The following is a 6000-nucleotide window of genomic DNA, read 5'->3' as shown; positions in this document are numbered from 1 at the left end:
TTACCATTTTGACACCTATCCTATGCCTGGAATTGATGATCTACTTGAGCGGTTAGGGAAAGCCAAATATATGAACACACTAGACTTAACTAAAGGTTACTGGCAGATTCCTCTAAAAGAGGAGGACAAAGAGAAAATTAGTGTTTTCCACCCCCTCGGGACTCTAACAATTTACGGTCCTTTCATTTGGTTTGCATGGTGCACCTGCTACCTTTCAGCGACTGATAGATATGGTGCTCCGTCCCTTTAAGGACTATGGTGCTGCCTACTTAGATGACATCATTATCTATAGTATGACCTGGGATGACCATACCTCACTTTTAACCAGTGTTTTACCTACCCTTAGAGATGCAGGCCTTGTGGTGACCCCTGAACAATGTAAGATAGGTCATGATAATATCAATTAACTAGGGTATGTGTTAGGTCATGGAATAGTGAAACCCCAGCGAGAAAAAATACACGTCATCACGCAAATTCCTCTTTCTTGATGGAAAAAAGATGTCAGGGCCTTCTAATTTTTAGGAAATTGCAGCCCCCTCACTGCCCTACTGGAAAACAACAAACCCAATCAGATCACTCATCTCACTGAGTGTGAAAAAACAAGATTCGAACAATTAAAACATCTCCTGACAACTGAGCCTGTACTGCGTCGCCCTGACTTTCAGAAACCCTTTCAGAACCAAACAAGGGATAGGAGCCGTTCCATCGAAGAGAGATGAGCACAGACTTTATCATCGTATAGTATACCTGAGTAGGAAACTTCTACCCCATGAGAAACATTATCCCACCCTTGAGAAGGAATGTATTGCGATCAAATGGGCTCTTGAATTATTACAATATTACTTAACGGGCCGTCCCTTCACATTGCTCACTGATCATGCTCCCTTAACCTGGTTGGCACACCATAAGGACACCCACGCACGGGTACTTCTTTGGTTTTTATCCCTCCAATCGTTCTCCTTCCACGTGCAGCATCCGCCAGGCTCCCTCCTATCCAATGCAGATTACCTTTCTATATATCCTTCCAGCACGTGGCTCCAACAGCCACTGTCCAGGGAGAGTGAATGTGCCGGGCCGATCATTGGAGATACAGCCCAACAATACCCTAGGGGCATTTCCGGATCGGGAACAGGTGATCCGGAAAAGAACTTCCCGCCAACCAATGACGAAGCACATTCAGCAGGAGGAGGGGTTTTTAAACCCAAGGCGACCGCGACCGGGGGATGGATGGATTCTCCCGATGTCTCCCGACATGCCGACGACCGCAACGGAGCCGAAGAGAGAAGACGACGACGCAACCAGGACACCAGAGGAGGCAACAGTGAGAATATTTTTCCGATGCCGGTGGGACGAACAGGAGCGGCGAAGCACACAGACTGGCTTAGTCAGGTACGATCTGACAGCAAAAAGGGGGGAAGGGGAGTCTTAAAAGTGTGATCGGTGGGAAGTGGAGGGTTAGCTGAGTAAGGGAATATTTCTGGGTTATTTTAGTTGGTGATTCAGTTTACAAATAGTTTTTTTTTTTTTTTTGTTACGAGACTCATTGTACCAGGGCTACTACAGGTGGACATAATAATAATAACAAGTAGGTTACTTGTGTGGGAGCAGAAATACAATAAGGAAAAAAAGAGAGAGAGACAACCAAGCCAGTAATCAAGGAGAAGAGAGGGCACAATAGAGGAAAAAAAAGAAAAGAGAACTCTAGCAAAAGACAGAAGAAGATAACAAGATAGAAAGTAAGAAAATTCAAAAGGAAGAAAGAAAACAGAAAGGCAAAGGAAAATCAATGAAGAAAAAAAGTAATAAAAGAGACAAGAGCCAGGCAAAAAGGAAAGAAGGGAGCGAAAAAGGAAAACAGTAGTTGTACTACGTACCTGCCAACCAACATATTCTTCTTTCTTTCCATGTGCCTCCTGAGTCACATTCTGGGAAAAGAAGAATACAGAGAGAGAGTGGGAATGCAAAGAAGAAAATACCAAATAGAGAGCAAGGAATAGAATTTCAGGACTGTAATATCCTCTAAGATTTCAATAAACCACAAACATTAGAATATCATTGTGAGCCTCCATTACTGTGACCCTGTTACAGGGATTTTGAACAGTGATAGCGCCCACTCCACTGGAAGGAATTAAACCAAATTTTGCAGAAAGGTAGCTCTTGGTCCAGAAAGACTCCTTTCTTTTATTTGGTGTAAATGTGTTTAGTAATTTTTGAGAAATTAAAGAAAATCTAAATGTATATAAATAGGGATACAAAGGATTTGTGACACCTCCTGATCTCGTTCTGAGATCTGATTGGCTGCCAACATTTCAACAGGGAAGTGTTGGCAGCCATGTTGGGACTTGGCTGAAGCCGAGTCCCACAAAAAAAAGTTTAAAAAAAGAAAAGGCGCCAAGGAACGGACATCCTGACCCCCTAGCTCTGGTGATGGGGTTCCGAATGGACACCCCAGCTAAAAAGCACTTTATAAAAAAAAACATTTGCATCAAATTCACAATGGGGTGATGAATCTGTGGCAAAAATGTTAATAAAAAGGAAGCTCTGATAGAAGTTACTCATAATTACACACAAAGCTGACTTTTGCTAGCTCTCCTCCTTTAGTGCTCTGAAGTAGTTTTTACGTGAATGAAGCACCACACACAGCTCCTGAGGAAAAAGTTGGGTACTGCTCTCGGTTGTATTAATTGATTTCATGCCAACTATTTGTGTGTACTCCATGTTAGAGTTAATAACCTATTTCACTATGGCCCCATATTTATGGGAAAATAATGGAGGGTGACACTGCATCAAAATTGCCAGTGCTGCGCTACGTTATTTTCACAACTCAGGGATGCACTGTATTTAATTGAATGTGATAAACCCCTGTGTTGTCCCCTGTGCTGGTGATAAATTTAGCTGCCAGCGTCAATGCAGGCACCCTTGCACCATTGTACAAGGATGTCTGTGTTGAGGGTTTGATTGTTTATGTGTGGGAAGGTGTCCCTTCCTGCACAAAAAACAATCACTAATGGCACTTTGGCACTTCTGTGTGCACTGCAGAATGCAGCACACACAGAAGTGCCAAAGCTCAATTTTCAACTGCTTGTTTTTGTGCAGAAAAGGTCACCTTCCGCAGATAAACAATCAATTCTGGCATTTTATTCTTTCTCTGGATACTGCAAAATGCAGCACGTATAGAACAGGCAAAAACGAGGAGTAAGAAAGGTTTTCCTCCTAATTGCACTTTGGTAACGCCTCCCCTGGGTTGGCGTTAGATTTTGGCGCTGCCTACCTTAGGGTGTGAGTACTAGTTACTTGAAATACCTCGAACCATAACTGCTGAATTTCTATGATTTTGTATGAGTAAATTCAGAAACTAACTAAAACATTATTGTAATCTTTAGTTATTTCAGTGAATGATATATATATATATATAAATAAAATCTGTCTAACCAACATTATGAAAATGATTGGATTCTAAGAATATTAAATATACTAATCCACTCTACTTGACGCAAAGGTAGGAAAAGTGTTGGACTTGGAGGGGTAACCTTTACTGTTACCACCTCATGCTCTGCAATAGTAGTGAAAGTGTTGGACATTGGAGTGGTACAATTTACTATTCCCACTCAAAACAATACAACAGTTGGAAAAGTGCAGAATGTCAGAGGCATTAATGTTAATATTCTCACTCCAAACAGGGCACACTACGGGAAAGCATTGGATTTTGAGGGAGCAATATTTACTATTGCCACAACAGTCTGTGCAACAGTAGGAAAAACAAGGAATTTCTGAAGACTGGAATTCACTATTCTAATTATTACAACAGTAGGGAAAGTATTGGCCTTTGGAAGGTTACAATTTACTTTTCCCACTTCAGTCTGTGCAACAATAGGGAAAGCATTTGATTTCGGAAGAGGTGAAATTTACTATCCCCAATTCCCAATCCAAACAGCACAACAGTAGGGAAAGTGTTGAACTACAAATAGGTTAATTTTACTATATCAATTTAATACAATGCAATCTATACAGGAGTAGGTAAAATACTTCAAAAAAATTATATTTATAAGTAACACCATATATGTGGAAATAAAAGTAAACTCTCAATATCAAAATAATTAATGAACATAAAATTATATATGTGATTAAAATAACATAAATAATTAGTTTACCTATTTACTACTCAAAAAAATAATTATCAATGAATAAATAATTATTATTTACTGACTTCACAACTTATTCCCTTACAAACCTTGCAACTTGCAGCTCAAATATGACTTAGAAAATACCCATTCCATAACTTACATATTTAAATTCAAATAAATAATTAACAATACATAATTATTCATTAATTAATTATGACTTAATTTACTTCCCAGCCTAGACCCAAGAAGACCTGCCAGCCCACAACTAACATCTAATAAATAAATATTCCACAATTTAAATATTTAAAAAACAATGAAATATTACTTTTACAAATAACAAGTAATAATTAAATAAATATTAATGGAATAACTTCCCACCATATACCCCTATAAAGCTCACATCTTGCAAATAACATATCAGTATAATAAATCAGTATTGTATATTTTAAATATTTTAAAGTAATTAACAATTATTAATAAATCAATAATTGATTCTTAAATAATTTGCACTCTTGAGCCCTACAATCCTAGCAGCCCATAACTGAAAATAATTAAAATAACGAAGTATTCCATAAATTAATAAGTAAAGTCAGTAAAGTAATGAATTAGCAATTAAAAATATTTGCTAATTATTACTTAATTGACTTCCCACCTTAAACCCCTTCAAACCCACCAGCCCCTAATTAACATATAAAAGAAATAAATCAACTTTACATAATTTACTTTATTGATATCAATCATATCATTAAATAATATTTATTAAATAGGTCATACGTTTTATTATTACCTAATTACCTTCTCAGCCTATCCACTTATAAACCCAACAATCTACTACAACACTATAAATTCTGTTAAAACAATAAAACAAACAATTCTAAACCACTTAAAACTGCAATTTATATTTCTAAAAAAAGTAACATTTTGGTTAATAATAATAAAACATAAAATTAATATAACAACTAAACCACAATGACATAATTAAAAAACTATGGCGGTCATTACAACATTGGCGGTAAAAGCCGCTTACCGCCGTGCAGAAGACCGCCAACACACCGCTGCGGCTGCGGAATTCCGCCACAGCTATTATGACCCACATCTCAGAATCCAACAAAATTCAGACACCCACACAAGTCCGCCACACCAAAGGTCAGTGACAAACTGGCGAAAACAAAACCTCCACCGTTACGCCAACAGAAAAACGCCCACACTATCACAACACACGAATCCACGCGGCGGTCTTTCAACCGCAGTATACCATTGGCGGTACACACCGCTGCGCTCAAAATACAGACACATTTACAAAACACGGCCACATTGGACAATTCGAAATACACACACCTGATACACATACACACACCACTCTCACACACCCAATACAATATAAAACACATACCCACATCACCCACAAACCCCTACGACCAGTATTACAGAGAGAAGGCCAGAGAGAGACACCACCATCCACATACTGGCATCCACAGGCACATACACCATCACCCACACAACTTCCACGCACAAAACACCACACACCACTACATATCACCACACTTATCACCCCACACACCACCTCAAACATCACCTACACCATCCCGTGACACAGCAAAGATACCCCAGGTTCTCGGAGGAGGAGCTCAGGGTCATGGTGGAGGAAATCGTCCGGGTAGAGCCACAGCTATTTGGAGCACAGGTGCAGCACACCTCAATTGCAAGGAAGATGGAGCTATGGCGAAGAATAGTTGACAGGGTCAACGCAGTGGAACAACACCCAAGAAATCGTGACTCCGGTAAGTCAAACCTTTAACTACCATATCCCCCACCCTACCTGCATGCTATCACATACCCCCACCCTCGCCCCCACCCCTATCACTCCAACTCCTCA

The sequence above is a fragment of the Pleurodeles waltl genome, chromosome 8 (genome assembly GCF_031143425.1).
Source record: "Pleurodeles waltl isolate 20211129_DDA chromosome 8, aPleWal1.hap1.20221129, whole genome shotgun sequence".
In the NCBI taxonomy this organism is placed as follows: domain Eukaryota; kingdom Metazoa; phylum Chordata; class Amphibia; order Caudata; family Salamandridae; genus Pleurodeles; species Pleurodeles waltl.
Note: the sequence above shows the minus strand (reverse complement) of the source record.